The sequence below is a fragment of the Mus caroli genome, chromosome 14 (assembly GCF_900094665.2).
Source record: "Mus caroli chromosome 14, CAROLI_EIJ_v1.1, whole genome shotgun sequence".
NCBI lineage: Eukaryota > Metazoa > Chordata > Mammalia > Rodentia > Muridae > Mus > Mus caroli.
In genome coordinates, this window is record NC_034583.1 from 104,916,073 (window position 1) to 104,936,476 (window position 20,404).

Sequence of the window (20,404 nt, forward strand, 5' to 3'; positions counted from 1 at the left end):
TTTTGCCCTACTTCTGCTGTAATTAATAGATCCACAAAGCTAAGACACAAAAGACATTTTCAAAACAAGATTTAAGAGTTCAAATTACATAGTTATTTCTAAGTATATTTACAGAGAATTTATACCTATACTACTCAATTAGTTTTTTGCCTAATGGTATTTATAAAACATGAATAATATTGAAGCTAATATCATCTAGTCATCAATGAAAAAATAAAATAAAAAGTTTAAAACCTACTGCACTTAACTAAAGAAAAAACTCCAAACACTTCTCATGCCAGCTGACCCCTCCCCCCTTTCTACAACTAAGAATGTCAGCAGAATGTTATGCCACTATATACAAACACAGGACAGCCTGAAGCTAAATGGATGCCCACGGTAGTATCAACAGGTCCAGCCTCACAGTGCACGCCCTGAGTTACGGCCCCCTCCAAAAGATATCTTCCCCTCACAGCCTCTATGACAAACAAGGAACATCAAGAATCTGTCTGGGTTGTTTTATTCTCTTTACAAACTATAGATATGTACAGCTGACAACTCAGGATTTCTAGCCAATAGCCATATAGTTAACACTACCGTACGAGTTGAGAACAAAATCCAGAAACCTCTTCAAATGCCTTGTCACACCAACAGCAAGGTGTACTGAGTGAGGAGGACGCGAAAGTGCCTTTTCATTTAAAAAATGTTTGGAGCAATGTACAACTTTAATACAGTTTCAGGGCACTCCGGACACCCATGGTCACTTCATGTAAACCACTGACACTTTGAGAAACTCCAATATGATCGTGATCAAATTTTGTAATTAAATCTAACAAGGGCAATAGACTCAACTCAAATAAGAGATGTGTCAATCACAGTGCTCTCCTACTCTAAGGTATTCACAAGGAGACAGTTTTTCTTCCTCTTCCTCCTCCTTTTCTTCCTCTTCCTCCTCCTCCTCTTCCTCCTCCTCTTCCTCTTCTTCCACCTTTTTCCGGGCAACTTTAGCAGGACCCTTGGCGCCATCAAACTTCCTTTTAGACTTACAGTCAGCGACATCCTTCTCATCCTTCTCCTTCAGCTTTGCTGCCTTGGTGACGTAAGGCTGCTTTTCACTGTCAATGAAGTTCTTCCACATCTCACCCAGCTTTTTTGCCACATCGTCAATGGAGATGTCAGGGTTTGTGGATTTGATCTTGGGGCGGAATTCAGAGCAGAATAAGAAAACTCCAGACGGAGGTCTGGGGGGGGGAGGGCATTTGGGTCCTTCTTGCCTCCTTTAGCTGGTCCATAATTTTTTCATCTCCCAATCATAGCATACTTTATCTGCCTTTGCCATTTCATCAAACTTTGATTTCATTTGCTAGACATGGTCTTCCACCTCTCAGAGAACTTCTTGGAGAACTCTGCAAAATTGACGGAAACCTCTGGGTTTTTCTTTTTATGTTCTTCCCTGCATGTCTGCACGAAGAAGCCATAAGCAGACATCTTGCCCTTTGGTGTCTTGGGGTCACCTTTAGCCATCCTGACTGAATTGCNTCTTCCTTCTTGGCCACCTAGCAGCAGAGAAGGAGAAAGGACGGCAAGGATGCGGGAGTGGAGACAGCCAGAGTGGTAGCAGCGTGCTTGTGGAGGCATGGGCCACTGCAGCTGCAGGAGAGGTGGCACCAGGCTAGGGCGGTACCTAAATTTATGATTCTTTAAGATAACTACATGATGACTTTTAAAGATAAATAATAAAATAATTACTGCTTTCGTTGTAACTGCAGATTTCTGCCTGCCAGTAAGAGAAACTGGCTGACAAAACTACCTTGCTTGCGTACACTTTGTTAATCTATAACAAGTTGCTTGGTTAGGAACGTATGTGGGTTTTGTAGAATAATTTGTTTTCTTTACCTGCATTATGTAATGTAATTCTTGTAAAGGTATTGGAAAACACACCATTTTTTTTCATAATCATTCACTAGAAGAAAACTAAAGCATTCACATTGTAATTGTATATAACTTGATTTTTTTTGAATACATAAGCTAGGGAAGAAAGAATGCATTATGGCATGGTGTAGCTGAAACATTGTTTCTACCAATTATGTGTGTATGTGTAACGTTTGTGCAAATGGGGGTTGGAACATTATTCCTTCTATTCACCAATTTGTGTGTCTTTCTGTATGTGTGGAATACCTGGAGCCTGCTTGCTGGAACTTTCCTCTAACCATTCTATATGTGACAATGTCTGTCTGTAGGTCTGTATGCATGTGTGTATGTGTGTTTGTATATATGCATGAATATTTGATGTTATTGGACTCTGCCTTTTGTTTTTACCATTCAGTGTGTGTGTGTGTGTGTGTGTGCATGTATGTGTGTCTGTGTCTGTGTGCCCCTGTATGTGTGAGTTTTCTCTCTTTCTCTTTCTTAACAGCCCTAAGGAGTTAAAAGAGTTCACAATTTTTCTGTGGACTGCAGAGGCTGCCAGCACCAGTAAATTAAGCTTTGCTCCTTCAAAAGAGTGTCTGCAGAGTAACTTCTCTAACCACTGGCTGCCTTTGGCAGTAGACCCTGTAGGTTTCTGGATCCACCATGGGCATTGGCTCTAAGCACCCACCAAAGGCAGACATTGCCAGATCTTATCTCGTTATTCCCTTAATTATTGTAGGAAGTTAAATACATCATCTAGAGAAGCAGTGATAATTGTGTGTAGTAGGATAAACACAAATATACATATAAAGTAGACATGCGGTCAAGCTGTCCTGTATCTACCATCTACCTATCATCTATCTATCAACCTATATTTATTATCTATCTATCTATCTATCTATCTATCTATCTATCTATCTCTCTCTCTCTCTCTCTCTCTCTCTCTATCTATCTATCTATCTATCTGTTTATCATCTATTTATCTTCTATTTATCTATAATCTATGACATGTATGTATAGATGAAAACTTAGTGGTTCTTAATATGTTTTTACCTGCTCTCTATTATATAGACAAGTGCTTAAACCTAAGAGGGTATACACAAAGGAAGGAGTAGGTCTCCAATCTCTGTAAAAGCCCTGTGGAGAATGAATTACTGATCTGTTTTGTCTGTAGCATAACATGGCTAAATCCTTGTTACAAAGATATCAAAGCCACATTCTTTTCAAGTTTTGCAGGGAAATGGTCTTAGCTTTTAAGCTTCTGCTTAGATTGCACTCTATTCTTTCATCTTTATGAGTATGTAGATTTCAAATTATTCAGTCTTCAGTTTCATTATAGAATTATATGAAAGTATCAAGTATATACTGCCTTTGAGGTCTGAATTTCAATTCTGTTGGGATGATATGGCTGAAAATTAGATGTTTGTAAAAGATCACAGAAAGTCATATCCTGAACAGGTGTCACTGAAACATTAACTTTTTGTGCCTTATAATATATACTGCTTCCTAGGCTGACTTTTCTGCAAATGATGAAAAAGGTTTTATTTTTGCCTGACTTTTGACCCCTAGTAATATGTATATGCCGAGCAAGGTGGCTGGTGTCATATGCAACAGCAAAGGACAGTTAACAGGATCCCTGGTGTCATCTGTGAAAACAGTTCAGAAAGGTTATCTTCTGGTGTGAGAATTCATTACACTGGGAGTCATGTGGGTTAAGTGAGGGCACGGACATTTGGACATATTTCACAGCCCAATCCATAGATTTCAACGATCAAGTAGTATGTATATAAAAGTTGTTTTCATTATAATGGATGTTAGCTACACCTGTAACTGTGCACTATGGCAAAATGCTACATTATAAGTGAGATTAATGTGCCCCTTGCTTTTGTCTTTATACAATCATACAATGAAAATCTATTCATATCCTTTGCCAGCAAAAATATTAGTAATAATTACTTCCATATGTTATTTCTGAAACACCTGTGTTTTTTGGCCTGCTTGGGCTGTGACCTCATTTTCTCTGACTTCTGCAATTAATCACTAAGCAAGTGGGTCTACGAGATTTTATATTGAAATGCCCACATTTTCAATCTTTCTACCGTTATTTTATTAAAAGCACTTGGCATATTGCTTTTAACTTCATAGGTTTATGGTAGATTTACACAACAGTGATCCAAAGTAGACACTTCTACTCTCAGTGGGTTTGTACTCTGAGAAAAAAATGTAAATTCAGAGCAAGCATAGCAATTGCTGGCAAGAATTACAAAGAAACACAGGAGACTGACAAGAGAACTTAGGGTGAGTGTGCTGTTGCCTGAAAGAAAGGAATCAGGAAAATTGGTGAGAACTCTGGGGTGAAAGGACTGAGGGAAAGTTTATCATCTTCAAGGGCAGAAATCCACAAGGCTGTAGCAGGGTGAACGGACAGTGGAGGAAGGCATGCAAATGCGTGGGAGAATGTCCTCAGCTCTCGGCGCACGTTTTACTCATAATGGAGGAGGAGAAGGTTTAACTTGATTTGTGTTTTTTAAAATTATTTTATTTATTTGCATTCCAGCAGTTGCCCTCCTTCCTGGTGCCCCCTCCCTCAGTTCCTAATCCAGTTCCTCCTCTTCTTTGCGACCAAAAGGGTGCTCCTTCTCTTGCCCCACCCCCTTCACCAGGTATCCTCTGTGCAGCCCCAAGTCTCCCAAGGATTAGGTGCATCTTCTCCCACTAAGGCCTGACCAGGAGGTCCTATGTTATATGTCGGGTGCCTCAGACCAGCCCATGCATGCTGCATAATCGATGGCTCAGTTTCTGGGAGCTCTGAGGGGGTCTCTGTTAGTTCACACTGCTGTTCTTCCTATGAGGTTGGTGTCCCCTTCAGCTTCTTCTTTCTATAATTCAACCACAGTGATCCCTGACTTCAGTTCAATGGTTAGGTATAAGTATATGAGTCTGTCTTAGTCAGCTGCTGGTAGGGCCTCTCAGAGGACAGCTGTGCTAGGCTCTAGTCTGTAAGCTTATCATAGCATTAGGAATAGTGTCTGGCCTATGTGACTTCCCAGGAGATGGGCCAGTCACTAGACCACCTTTCCTTCATTTTCTTCTCCATTTTTGTCGCTGCAGTTCTTTTAGACAGGAAGAGTTCTGGGTCAGAAAATTTGACTGTGGGTTGGTTTGTGAGTATGTCCATTTGAGACCCTGTTTATCTACTGGAGATAGACTATGAGTTCCGCCCCCCCCCCACCAGTGTCGGGCATTTTGGCTAAGGTCACCCCCATTGAGTCCTGAGAGTCTCTCATATCCCAGGTATCTGGGACTTTCTAGAGCCCTCCTTTCCCATCTCACACCAGAGGCTGGTTATTTCTATTTATTTTCCTGCCCCCTTAATTTCATTTCTGGACCCCTCTCCCCATACCTGATCCTGTTCTGCTTTTCCACTCCCCCTCCAATATTCTACCAAAGTCCCCCATTCCTTCTGCCTTCCATAATTATTTTGTTTCCCCTTCTAAGTGGGATTGAAGCATCCTCACTTGGGACTTCCTGCTTGTTAAACTTCTTAAAGTCTGTGGGTTGTATCCTAGGCATTCTGTACATTTTGGCTAAAATTCACTTATCAGTGAGTATATACCATGTGCATGTCCTTTTTGAGCTGAGTTACCTCACTCAGGAATATATTTTCTAGTTTCGTCCATTTCCTTGCAAGATTCATGATGTACTTGTTTTTAATAGCTGAGTAGTATTCCATTGTGCAATTGAACCACATTTTCTGTATCCATTCTTCAGATGAGTAACATCTGGGTTGTTTCTAGCTTCTGACTGTTATGAGTAAGGCTGCTATGAACATGGTGGAGCATGTGTCCTTGTGGTATAGTGGGGCATCTTTTGGGTATATGCCTACTAGTATTGCTGGGTCTTCAGGGAGAACTACTTCCGATTTTCTGAGGAACCACCAGGTCGATTTCTCGAGTGGTTGTATGAGTTTGCAATCCCACCAGCAATGGAGGAGTGTTCCTCTTTCTCCACATCCTCACCAGCATGTGCTGTCACTTGAGGTTTTGTTCTTAGCCATTCAGACTGGTGTGAGGTAGAATCTCAGGGTTCTTTTGATTTGCATTTCTCTGATGACTAAAGATTTTGAACATTTCTTTAAATGCTTCTCTGCCTATCAAGATTTCCCTGTTATGAATTCTTTTTTTCCCTCTGCACCCTATTTTTAAAATTGGGTTATTTGGTTTTTTAAAGGTTAACTTCTTTAGTTCTTTATATATTTTTGATATCAGCCCTCTATGGGATGTAGGGTTAATAAAGATTATTTTTCCCAATCTGTAGGTTGCCAGTTTGTCCTATTGAGTATGTCCTTTGCCTTTCAGAAGCTTTCCAGTTTCATGAGGTCCCATTTATCAATTTTTGATCTTAGAGCCTGAGCTGTTAATGGTCTGTTCAGAAAATTTTCCGTGTGCCAATGGGTTCAAGGCACTTTCCCACTTTCTCTTCTTTTATAGTGTATCTGGTTTTATGTAGAAGCCCTTGGTCTACTTTGGACTTGAGCTTTCATAAGAAGGTAAATATGGTTCTATTTTCATCCTTCTACATACAGACTGCAAGGTAGGCAAACACCATTTATTGAAGATGTTTCCTTTTATCCACTGTATGCTTTTGGCTTCATTTTCAAAGGTCAAGTGCCCATAGGCATGTGGATTTATTTCTGGTCCTTTGATTCTATTCCATTGATCGACCTGTCTGTCTCTGTACCAATAAATTGGTCCTTACCATTATTGCTCTGTAGTATAGTTTGAGGTCAGGGATGCTGATTCCCCCAGAAGGTCTTTTATTGTTGAGAGCTGTTTTGGCTACCCTGAGTTTATTGTTTTTCCATATGAAGTTGAGAATTTCTCTTCCAATATGAAGAGTTGTGTTTGAGTTTTGATGGTGATTGCATTGAATCTGTATATTGCTTTTGGTAAGATGGCCATTTTCATAATGTTAATGCTACAAATCCATGAACATACTGCCATGGATTGTGTCTTTGTGTTTCCTGAGGGCTTCTTCAATTTCTTTCTTCAGGGATTTGAAGTTCTTGTCATACAGATCTTTCACTTGCTTGATAAGAGTTACACCAAGATATTTTATACTATTTGTGGCTATTGTGAAGGATGTTGTTTCCCTAATTTCTTTCTCATCCCGTTTATCATTAGTATAATGGAAGACTATTGAATTACTTGAGATAATTTTATATTCTGCCTTTTGCTGAGACAGTTTATTAGCTGTAAGAGTTCTCTGGTAGAATTTTGGGCATTGCTCATGTACACCATCATATTATCTGAAAATAGTGACACTTTGACTTCTTCCTTTCCAATTTGCATCCAATTGATTTCCTTTTAGCTCTGGGGAGACCTTCAAGTACAATATTGAATAGAGAGGGACAGATTAGGCAGCCTTGTCTTGTCCCTGATTTATGTTTCATAATGATCTTTTGGCTATATTGTGGAACATGGATCTCGTGGAGAGAAAGTAAAAAAAAAAAAAAAAAAAGCCATGCACGTGGATGATGCTAGTAATTGGTAAATGAATGATTCATGTAGATAATTATGAGAAATAGTTAGAACCTGGTGAGTATTAGAACTGGAATTAGTATCCATGTAGATTGGAAGTATTGGCAAGAAAAAGACCTGGTAAGGACATTTGCTGTCAATATTGTAAACCTGTGTTCACAGGAAAACCTGAGTTATCTGGAATAGGAACGACATGCAACAGCTTTTCCCATATTCCGAAGGGTCAGATAGAAGTCCAGAAAATGCCAGCACTATGTACCATTTAGGGGTGTTAGACACCAAATGACAGGTTCCTTATCACTGTTAGCATGAGCAAGACAGCCTAGAATAGCCAAAATAAATATTGTAGCCTTATCTATCTTGCACCCTTCCTTATCAGCTAATATTAATTCTCTCTACTTGTGCTTTGTGTGTGTTATACTGTTCTCAGATATATATTCTCTGACCTCTATGTGTATATATTATAGGTTAAGATCTACACATAAGACTAAAATCTATGTGAATTATTAAAGACGATATAAAGCTTTGTTTTTATTTTTTAAATCTGTCATAAATGTTGTTTCATTTTTGTGACAAAGAGTACATAAAATTATAATTGCTACTGAAATCATGAAATCCACTTTGAAGCACTACAGTTTCTGAATAACTGTCCTAAGTGGATAGAAGTTCGTTGAGATGTATAAACTTCGGTCTGGCTAATCTGGCTGCATGGAATTTTTAACAATTGCAGATTCCTTACAATAAAGGCTTAATTATTTTAGATAAAAAATTTTTAATTAAAAGATGAAGGCTCAATGCCCCAGTGTAGGGGAATTCTAGGGAGGAGACAGGAATGGGTGGGTAGGTGAGGGAGCATCCTCATGGAGGCAGGGGGAGGGAATAGGAGGTTTTGCAGGGGGAGGTGGAGGGGAACCTGGAAAAGGGACAACATTTGAAATATAAATAATAAAGTATCCAATAAAAAAGAATGTAAATACATAAATTATCCAATAAAAGAACTAAAAATAAAAACAATCTTACAGAGATTCAAAAGAGAGAGGTTTTAGTACAAATAATCTTAATATGTGTAATATATTAAGTGCAGACTCTTTTTCTACTTTTTGTTTTTCAATGCTCATTGATAAGACTCAATGCATTGAGACACATGGGCTGTCGTGAGATAGTCAGTTCCCTAGAGACCTTCTCTGGGCCTCACAGTTTCTTCACTACCTGGAAGCACTTCTGCAATATGAAGAAGAATCTTGGAGGAAAGGGAACAGGTCACCTACCACACTCCCTCCTGGATCCAACTTTGTTCCGATTACAGGACTGGTCTTTAGTCTGCATTTCAAGACTCTTGTTAAGGAGAGAACAGTGGTGCAGCTGTAACAAATTGTCTTTAAACATTAAACATCTACTATTTTTAAAAAATGCTGACAGAATCTCAAATACCAACCCCTGAGTACTATTAGGGAAAGTTGATGGTTGCTGTTTAGAAATTAATTTGCATGTTCTTATTATGGGATGCAAAATGCATTGGAATTCAGTTTTCCACTAACTAGTGTTTTGTTTCCTCAGACCTAACTCATTTAAGAGCATCAAGTTTCTATTAAACATCTGTTTAATATGGATTAAAACTTCTTTATGAAAGTATACTTATGTATTTTGTGAATTTTACTTTCTTACTGAAAGAGAAGAAATCATAGCCATTAAAGAGTAAAATAACCATACATATGATAACATTTTTCAAATGATCACGGTGTATTACATTCAAGCAGAGATGATACTCTTATTTTATGTAGGGAACATCTATGCTAAATAGACTCTCCCTTTTTTTGTCTCTTTTGAGAAATACCAGTTTGATGAATAGTCATTTGAGAACCATGACGGAATGAAAGAGATTTTAACTTAAATCTCAATGAATAGTCATAAAATACAGTATTTGCAAATACCAAAAAAAAAAAAAAAAAAAAGCCAAGACTTTCTAAAGATACTGTTATTTCAAAGTTTCTAAATTCTGAGGAGTTCTCAAGCTACTCATGGTAAATTTACTGTGAAATACATTTTAAAAATTTTCTACTTGTTTTAGCTGTGCTATCAAACCAGCCTGTCCCTTAGATCTCAAAGGTCAACAGGTTCTGGATTTTCTTTTTCCTTTTGCCTAACCCTGTGGTTCTTCTGAAAAGTGACACTATCTATACCGACTCCTTCACATGGTTCTGACACACACAGTAGTCGTGGCCCCAGGCCTCTGGTACTAATATCCCATAATCAACAAGTTCTCCACTTGGTATTAGCAATGCAACAGCCCTCAAAACACACGTTTGAGAAGAAAGTACTTGGAATGCACTCACTAAATGTTAATGGCCATCAAATTCGACAATTAGTTTGTTTGAGAATATTCAATTGAAGGCTGCTTTCTGGAGTGGAAGGTAGGACTCTGACTCCATTATTGGCTAGTCCACTTAAAACAATCAATTGCTAGCATAAAAGAACCATTTCAATTAGTGTACAATCAACTGGAAACAAAATCTTAAGAACTCTCTTTGAAAGTAATGAGATTAGCATTGGTCATCGTTGATTTATTTCTGATTATTTAAAAGAGTATGTAATTGTCTTGTGCTGACTGAGGGCAAAGCTTTGTATTCACTTCAGTAAGGGCATTGAGCTTGCATGATAAAATGAGCAATTTCCCAGATTAGAGTTTTCTTTTTATACATATTTGAAAGAACATTGATAACTAAAACTTTTTAAAATCATTTATTCTTTTTTATTAATTATTTTATTTTTATTTTTTATTTTTATTTATTTATTTATTTTTGAGACAGGGTTTCTCTGTGTAGCCCTGGCTGTCCTGGAACTCACTCTGTAGACCAGGCTGGGCTTGAACTCAGAAAATATGCCTGCCTCTGCCTCCCAAGTGCTGGGATTAAAGGCATATGCCACCACTGCACAGCTAATTTATTTTTTACACTCCATATTTTATTCCCTGTCCCTGTCCACCCTTTGAGTGTTCCACATCCCATACCTCCTCCCCACCCACCTATCTCCACATGGATGTCCCCAGCTCCCACCTCACCTGACCTCTAAAACTCCCTGGGGCCTCCAGTCTCTGAATGAGCACAGACCTGGGAGTCCTCTACTGTATGTGTTTTGGGGGTCTCATATCAGCTGGTATATGTTGCGTATATGGTGGTCCAGTATTTGAGAGATCTCTGGGGTCCAGATTGAGACTGCTAGTCTTCCTACAGGATCACCCTTCTCCTCAGCTTCTTCCAGCCTTCCCTAATTCGACAACACGGGTCAGCTGCTTCTGCCCATTGGTTGGGTGGAAATATCTGCATCTGACTCTTTCAGCTGCTTGTTGGGTATTCTGGAGGGCAGTCAAGATAGGTTCTTTTTGTGAGTGCTCCATAGGCTCAGTAATAGTGTCAGGCCTTGGGACCTCCCCTTGAGTTAGATCCCTCTTTGGGCCTGTCACTGGACCTTCTTTTCCTCAGGCTGCTCTCCATTTCCATCCCTGTAATTATTTCAGGCAGGAACAATTATGGGTCAGAGTTGTGACTGTGGGATGGCAACCCATCCTTCACTTGATGGCCTGTCTTCCTGCTAGAGGTGGGCTCTATAAGTTCCTTCTCCTTACTGTATGGCATTTCATCTAAGGTCCTCACCTCCCAGGTCTGTAGTGCATTCTGGATAGTTCCCCCAACCTCCTATCCCCCGAGGTTGCCTGATTCCATTGTCTCTGCTATCCCTCAGGGCTTCAGTCCTTTTACCTACCCAACACCGAAATTATTTATTGTTTGTTTGTTTGTTTGTTTGTTTGTTTGTTTGTTTGAGACAGGGTTTCTCTACATAGCCCTGGATGTCCTGGAACTCACTTTGTAGACCAGGCTGGCCTCGAATTTGGAAATCTGCCTGCCTCTGCCTCCCAAGTGCTGGGATTAAAGGAGTGTGCCACCACACCTGGCTCATTTATTCTTATGTGATTTCATATACCTATAAAATATTCTGCAATCAAAGTCCCTTGTTATTCTATTTTCCTTCTTTCCCCACCAAATCTCTTTCTTCTTAAGCCTTTATCCTCTAGAGTAGCCTGCATGAGCATTGGTAGAGTGTTATTTGATCCAGTGGGCACAATGACTGTTGTATACTTCTGAGGAATATGGCTTCTTCTACCCTGTGAATCTTTAACTGTCTGCAGCACCCCTGGAAGACATGACATTTTAGGAACATCTTCTCCATCTGTGATAGAATGCAGGTTGGCCCAGTCTTCTGTAGGTCTTCTGTAGATTGCCACTGACACAGTGAGTTCATGAGTGCAGCAGCTATGACAGAAGATAGAATTTTATAGCATTCCTTCTGTGATGGTTTGAATGAGAATGGCTTCCCAAGGTTTGTCTGTGTGAATGCTTGGTCTGCAGTTGGTCAATTGTTTGGGGAGGATTAAGAAGTATGGCCTTGTTGGAGGAGGTTTGTTTCTGGGAGTTGCCTTTAAGGTTGCAAAATTTCCTGCCATTCCTAGGTAGCTCTCTCTCTGCCTCACAGTTGGTATCTCAACATGTAAGCTCTTAGCTATTGCTCCAGCACCAGGCCTGCTTGCCTTCTGCTATCTACCCCAACATGATGGTCATGGACTCACCCTCTAAAACTGAAAGTAAGCCCCCAAATTAAATGCTAGCTTTTATAAATTTCCTTGGCCATTGTGCTTTGTCACAGCAGTAGAAAAGTAAGTAAGATACCTACCCATTCTCTAACACTTATACTCTTTCTCTCTTCCCAGATTTCATAAGAAATTATGTCCATTGGGGTTTAAATCATTGTAGAAATTATGAAATACAGAAATAATTATACAGTGCATTATTGTCAGGGTTATTGTTGCCAACTTGACTGGGTTGAGGGATACCTCTCGATGTGTCTTTATGAGTTAGTGAGATCTAGTGTCTTCTAGAGATAGTGGATCACAGAGGCTCTGACTTACCTATTGATCTCAGCAGTACACTGCTGAGAGGTGGTGGAACTGTGAATGATGGGACACGGTTGAAGAAAGTAGGTCACGGTGAACATGCCCTTGAAAGCTACATTTGCAATATTTTACACGGGTTTCCCATGTTACCATTTTACTCTGCTTCCTGCCCATCACGATATGAATCATTCTGACATTCTCGTCCACCACAGAGCTCCAGAACGTCTGAAGTTGGGACTTCATCTCAATCATTCCTCACCATAAATCTTTCTTATCCGGTGTTTGGTCACAAGTGACAACTTTACTAAGTGACACTTGTAATGTTTTTAAGACCATCAACTATTACCCACTGAGTAATTTCAAGTAACAACAACAAAACAAAGCCAAAAATAAAACAAAACAGAAAAAAACAACAACCCCCCAAACCCAAAACAACAAGAACAACAAAAACTAACCCAAACTTTTCTGCAATCTTCACAAACTAAGTATACACAAAGCAAATGACTGACTTCCAGATTACAGTAATCAGCTATTTATGTCTGAAAGGACCTTACCGAATTAACATACTTATGACAGTGAGGTGTTTACTGAGGGCTTGCATTAATGATTTTTCAAGTACTGTGCTTGATAATTGTCTGATTCTATAAGGTTTCCTTAGTTTTACTAATTTTTAGTTCTTCCCTTACTGTTAGTGACGTGGCCTCCTGCAGTGAGGATGTTGCCATCAGTCTACTGAAATGGTCTTGCTATACTGACTGCTTATCTTTACTTTTTCAGTTAAATGTTCAACAGTATCTTATTAGTAATTATCTCACTTGGCCTAGGCACACTTACCTATACAGCATATTTTCTATCTTGGCTCCTCTGCCCTGATTTCTCTGCCATTTCTCTTACTGCTCTTATTACAGGACCTTTTTTTTTTCCCTTCTCTAACTTCTTTAAAAGTTATTTTGAGAATACCACACGATTGCTTTCTTTTTCTTTCCCTCCACTGCTCATGACTTTCTGCTAATCAACTATTCATCTTCTTCTAACACGTTTCTTCTTAGCCTCAGATAACTTCAACTTACTATCATATGGTTTAGGCAACGTGGTGGTTCAAATTCAACATGGACATGAAAACTCTATCCTCCTTGAAAGACCCTCTTCCTCTGGATTGAATCCTGTATGCTCATTTGCAGTTCTTTAAGCCTGTAACTTAGCGCTTCACTTACATCTGTGAATAACAACCCATTACTGCAATCTTAAGGTTTTCTCCTCTCTTTTTGTTTGTCGCCTTTACCTCATGATCATCTACCTGAAATAGAGCAACAGGTGTTTTTTAATTGCTTTTAATTTTGTCTATAACATATCAGTTATCTATAGCTACCATCTCTGGGTCCTCTCCTGCATTTTTTTTAGCAAGTGTTTGTTTCTGGTCTCTGCCATTAATCTTTTTAACAATTTTTATTAGATATTTTCTTTATTTACATTTCAAATGTTATCGCCTTTCCTGGTTTCCCTTCCAAAAACCTGTATCCCCTTTCCCTCCCCCTGCTCACCAACCCACCCACTCCCACTTCCTGGTTCTGACATTCCTCTACACAGGGACATCAAGCCTTCGCAGGGCAAGGGCTTCTCCTCCCATTGGTGCTAGACAAAGCTATCCTCTGCTAAATGTGCAGCTGGAGCCATGGGTCCCTCCATGTGTACTCTTTGGTTGGTGATTTAATCCCTGGGAGTTCAGGGGTCCTGGTTGTTTCATATTGTTGTTCCTCCTAAGGGGCTACAAACCCCTTTAGTTCCCTGGGTCCTTTCTCTAGCTCCTCCATTGGGGAACCCTGTGCTCAGTCGAATGGTTGGCTGAGAGCATCCACCTCTCTATTTGTCAGGCACTGACAGAGCCTCTCAGGAGACAGCTATATCAGGCTCCTGTCAGTAAGCACTTGTTGGCATCCACACTAGTGTCTGGGTTTGGTGACTGTATATTGGTGTATCCCCAGGTGGGGAAGTCTCTGGATAGCGTTTCCCTTCATCTCTGCTCCACATTTTGTCTCTGTATCTCTTCCCATGGGTATTTTTGTTCCCCATTCTAAGAAGGACAGAAGTATCCACACTTTGGTCTTCCTTCTTCTTGAGCTTCATGTAGTCTGTGAATTGTATCTGGGTTATTCTTAGCTTCTGGGCTAATATCCACTTATTAGTGAGTGTATGCCATGTGTGTTCTTTTGTGACTGGGTTACCTCACTCAGGATGATATTTTCTAGTACCATCTATTTGCCTAAGAATTTCATGAATTCAGAGTCACTAGATATCTATTGTGGAAGGATCCAGCAGAAAATTAGCAGTCTTTTAGCACACTGGATATGATACTAACTCTTAACAAACTTCAGATATCACCATGTGATTATAATGAAATTGAATCACCTGTGTTTTTTGTTTGTTTTGTTTCTGGATTGTGTTTTTTTCTCTAAAACTTTAAATCTGACAACATGCCATCTCTTCACTAAAGATATTCTAAAATGCAAATTAGTATACTCAATATACTAATTCATAGAAAAAAAGTCTAATAGATTTTTAAACATCTAAACTGTGGTGTTTGGGTTTTTTTTTTTTGTTTTTTGTTTGTTTGTTTGTTTGTTTGTTTTTGGTTTGTTTTTTTTTTAACAAACATGTGAATGTAATTCACCTTTCAACTCTTGGGTGCATGAAGGCAGCAGGGAGAATGAAGAGATGTGGAGACTCTATGATACAATGATGGAAATTTCCTCCAAAGACCATTGTGTTGCATACTTTATCCCCAGAATGGCATTATTTGAGGATGTTGAAATTCTGAGAGATGAAGTTTAATTGACTAGCATTTAGTTTATCAATTGAACCCCTGAAATGGACAGGTAGATTTGTGTCCCTAGCCACACGCTAAACCTTTTGCTCCACCATACATTTTCCCACTATTGCCATCTAGCAGTCCCATTCAAGGCTTAAAAGAGTGGATCCTCCTTATCATGAGTAGTTCCTGTTAATACTGAATCCAAATAAGCCTTTCTCTGCAGAAATTTGTTACAGTAATTCAATACAATACAAACTCCCCAAGTCAAACAGATTTTATCATTGAACACTCTTCTCATGTTCTACCAACTGCATGGCTTAGGGATTGACCTATCAGGAATGACAGGAATGAAGAAATGCCAGAGACATGCACAGAAAATCTGGTGGAGATAAACCATTACAACCAAAGGGACTCAGAACATTTGTTTAATCCATCAGACTGAGGAGGATGGCTTATTGTAAGCAGTTGACTGAGAAGTCAAAGAGTTATTTTATAGGACTGAACAAGAAAAGTGTATTTAGCTGATGTCTTTAGGAGGTCTTCAACAGGAACAGCCATAGCCTGCATGTGAACATCCAAGAGCAAGAAGGTATGGTCAGCATTTTGTATACACTTTGTTAAGATCCACATTGGGAGGAGGGAAAATTTTGCCACTGTGCTGGGTCTGAGGTACTGGAGTTCTTGACCTGCTCATATCACACAGTCCACATATACTTATAACTCATCTGCTCCTTACACTCTCCCCCATCCACTTGTGTTCTGTCCACACATCCCTAGATGATTCTACACTTACTCTTCCTGATCATGCCATTGCCATCCTTTTGTTTTGTTTTGTTTTGTTTTGTTTTGTTTTGTTTTGTTTTGCTTTGCTTTAGAGCTTTATTGTAGAAAGGCAGAGAGAAAGAAAGAAGGTAAAAGAAAGACTGGGGACGGTCATGGCCACATGGGAGAAAGGGGGGAAGAGAGGCGGAAAAAGGAGATCTAGAGATGAAAGTAAGAAAGGTGAGAGCTTAAGAATGAGGAGGGGCCAGCAGTCCTGCTATTGCCATCCTTAACTTACTTCAGTCTCTTCTCTGTTTATCTTTTTTTTCCTTTCATTTTTCTATGTGCTCTAGGGGGAACGAAATGATTAGGCTATCAAAGGAAATTCATACCCTCCTTTGAATTTAGCATTGAGGGATGATGGTAAAGGCTCCCAAATCACCCATCCAACCAACCAAATCACAGCGTTTCATGTCTGCCCACATCTGATTGTGTGGTTGGAGGAGTAACAGCTTCCCTTGGGAAAGTATCAGAACTTGGCACCTCTTGCCTCAAGGTCTAGCATGGAAAACATGTCTCTGTAATGATTGCTTTCAGCACTCCTTGCCATATGTAGTTTTTTAATAGCTCACTCATACATACATAATCTTAGCTTTCCCCAGGTATATGATGAGGCCATGATGCTTTACTCATACAATAAATTTACTCTAACCACTCAGAACCAAGTTTATGAATGTGCTTTGAAGATTTAAGATGTCAGAACAAAGCAGTTCCGGGATGTGTTCCTTGCAATGCAGCCGCACTTAAGCAGATGGCCTCCTGTAGTTTACGAACAGTTAAAGGCACCTATGAAGAAGGCTGACTTATGAGGGAAGATGGTTGTAGGGGACCTGCTAGAATATTTCTTAGGCATAGACTATTGAAGAAGAGAGATAAAGATCTGTGTAAAGATTCATTAGAAACTAAGCTATCTAAGAGTTCTGCACAAATTAAAATATCCGTTACAATAACTGTAAATATAGCAAGTCTTATGAATGTAAATATTGTGTTTATTTTGTGCTTCACACTGATCTGGTAGAACCATAATCAGTTTCATTAGATATAGGAGAAATTAGGAATTTTATATCAATGAATCAGAATAGGAATATCATCATGGTATGGTCGGCAATTATTTCTGAAAATTATCATTTTGAAATTGTATAGTGTGAATTTTATTAAGACTAGACCTAAATCCCAGTAAACATGCAGTGGAATGCGCTTTAACTTTCTTTAATAGCCTCTCTCCTTTCATCTTATGAAATTGAGTTAGCCAGCTTTTAACTGTGCAAGTCTAAGCTCAATTTCTAAGCAAAATAACTTACCTTTGCCTTACCAATTCTAGGAAATTTCTACTGTAAACTTCCACATTTAATTTAATAAGAAAACCTTTTCAAAGGCTTTCTACAAAAATCACAGCACCAGGGAGGATGTCTAAATTGTCTGGAAAATAAACATATTCATAAAGCATTATATGCATTTTATAAACCTTGAAAAAACATAGTCTTAAGAGCTTTAAAGTCCTTATTTGCATATATTCAAATATAGGAAGAATTTTAATTTCATAGTATCCCAACATAAAAATAAGCAAAATATAACTCAAATATATAAAAAAAAATTATTTGTACTTAGATTCCATTTAGGTAATCATATATTCTTTTTCTTCAGAAAACATATTAGCTATGTATTTTTATTTTATGTGTGTTAGTATGTATGAATGTGTGCCATATCTATGTTTGGATACCAGGAGAAGGTGTCAGATTCCTTTGACTTGGACTTATAAGGGTTTGAGAGGTACTCTATGGGTGCTGGGAACTGAACCTGGATCCTCTCCATGGGACTCAATTGTTCATAAACTATCTCTCCAGAACTACATATGAATATTTTTTCTGACAAGGATTTCGTACTAATATTAATTAGTATAACCAAGAGTTCAGTATCTTTACACAACTGTTCATTTCAGTGTTCCATTCATAAAAATACTAACAAGTATAGAACATGTGGTTTCTCATTTTAGTTTATTCTACAAAGACTTCTTTCTCTGAGATTTTCAAATGCATTGCAACTTTAAAGGTTTTTCCACTTAAGATTAATCTCAATATCCAAGACTACTGTAAAATTTTTGTGTACAATCTCCTTTCCATAGAATATAAAGAATTAATAAAATAGTGTGAATAAATTAATAATTAATTTGATCACTATATATAAAATCAAAATAGGAAAGCCAATCTATCAATGTATCATATACTTATAATAACTAGTCATTCTCAAAATGAGAATTATTTTTATCTTGAATTTAATTAAAAGATTCTTGTAATTTTGGATCCATTAATCTACCCATCTTTTCAAACTCCTGGCAGATATTAAGTTATTACCTTCTGCTCTGTGTGCTCAATACTCTGATAACTATAAGGAATACAGAACTGAGAAAATAAAAACACTGGTCAGGGTTATGACACTCCAAAATAATACCTGATATTAACTGGTTTGCTTCCAAAGCAAGTGGAGAGTAAAGACTAAAAACATTCTATTTCTCTAACAAATATATTTGATTATTTATTTATTTATTTATTTATCTATTTATTTGTTTTAGATATTTTTGAAATTCTAGCATAAAATAAGAGACCCCCCTGTTTATTTTAAGACCAGTTATGTGACCTTTCAAAAACTAGTATAAACCACAAAAGGAGCAAAGGGAAAAACTGAATATTTACATAATAATCAAATTAATGAAGAATCCAATTTTTTAGACTTTATAGTAAGATTTTTCCTCCATCTTCATCAAATACATATACAGTTCCAAGAACTGAAAATGTGCCTCACTCCAACTGAAATTAGAGTTAATTACCAGAGGTCATTGTAGAAAAGTGATGTTACCATGTTAATCAGAACATGTTAACAGTATGTTTGAAACAATATTATGACTTGTTTATGGCCGAAGTAATACCTCGTTGAAAGAAATGGTTGATAATGATGTACATTGGACAATCTAGTATTGCTGTAATGATTTCTTATTGGGAGACTTTTCCTCAGACTTTGGTGGAATTACTCAACTTCCGTTCATTTCCCAGTTATGCCAAACTCACCAAACTGAAGATAGTCCCTTTGCAAAGGTATGTCACTTGAAAATATCCAGAGTCAAGCAGTACATAGTTCTATTCTTGGAAGTAATGGAAGTAGAGGAGAATGTAGTTAATAATTAATGCAAATAATAACTGTGTTTGTTTGAAAAGGTTGAGCACAGAAAGAGTATGGGCCAAAGCTATTGTTTAATAATCCTCCACATTGATCAAAGTGTTATGTATTTCCAATTGCATTTGTTATTAGGCACATTTTTACAATTATGAAAACTGTATATTTAGAATTTATTTGATAGAAAATTCTGATATGCTGAAGTCATCATAGAAGTAATAATTGTAGACGGTTTGTTGACAACTGTGTTACTGTGTTGATAGGGGAAAAAACCCGTGGGAATTAAAGACATGATTTCTAAGTCATATACTGATTTATTTAACAACATAAAATTTAGTGTAAATTACTTAACAAAAATTACAATTGAATACTAGAAAACTAGTGTTGAGCTACAAATGAAATAGGGTTTTCATGTTAAACATTTAGACAGTGCTTGTTTTTATTTTAAGATTGGTTCATTAAAACATAATTATAACATTAGTGGAAAAACATGTGGTATAATTAAATCATTTAAATAATCACTTCTTAAGGTCTTAATATCCTGCATTTCACACTCCATAGCTGTAGATAAGAATTCTCTGTAAATACAATTCATTATGAGTACTTTACTCTTCTAAAATGCTAGAGAATTTAAAATTATACATTAGCACATAAGAACAATACATTGGACTGATATGGATGTACTGTGTTTATCAATAATACAAGGCACAGAGAGAAGATACACAGAACATTTGCAACTATAGCAGTTACTTAACAACTTTCCCTTTTAACCTTTTTAAAATGTTGTTGACATTATAAATCGTCTAGATCAAGTTTCAATCTAGTTATAAATATTCATACCCTTTGTTCATAGCACAGCAACATTTTCAAGTATCGATTGCTCATGTCTTCTGTTCTATATTTCATTTTGTTGATCTAACGTATTAAACCTAACAGTTGCTAAGAACTAGTACTGATGTCATTGTTATCCCCACCCCACACTCCTCTCAACACTGAAAATTCATCCCTGGAAAAGGGAAATGATAATGGGCCATTGAAAAGGAAGATTCATATGCAGCTAGAGTCAAGAGCTCCGGGGTACTGGTTAGTTCATAATGTTGTACCACCTATAGGGTTGCAGGTCCCTTTAGCTCCTTGGGTACTTTCTCCAGCTCCTCCATTGGGAGCCCTGTGATCCATCCACTAGCTGACTGTGAGCATCCACTTCCGTGTTTGCTAGGCCCCGGCATA

General features: G+C 38.0%; 1 protein-coding gene and 1 pseudogene across 2 annotated transcripts in view; one reads left to right on the forward strand and one right to left on the reverse strand.

The window, feature by feature from the left end:
- Positions 1–20,404, forward strand: part of Gpc5 (glypican 5) — a 1,353,471-nt gene that overhangs the window by 448,747 nt on the left and 884,320 nt on the right. The window lies entirely within an intron of this gene.
- On the reverse strand, positions 848–1,570 carry LOC110309625 (annotated as a pseudogene).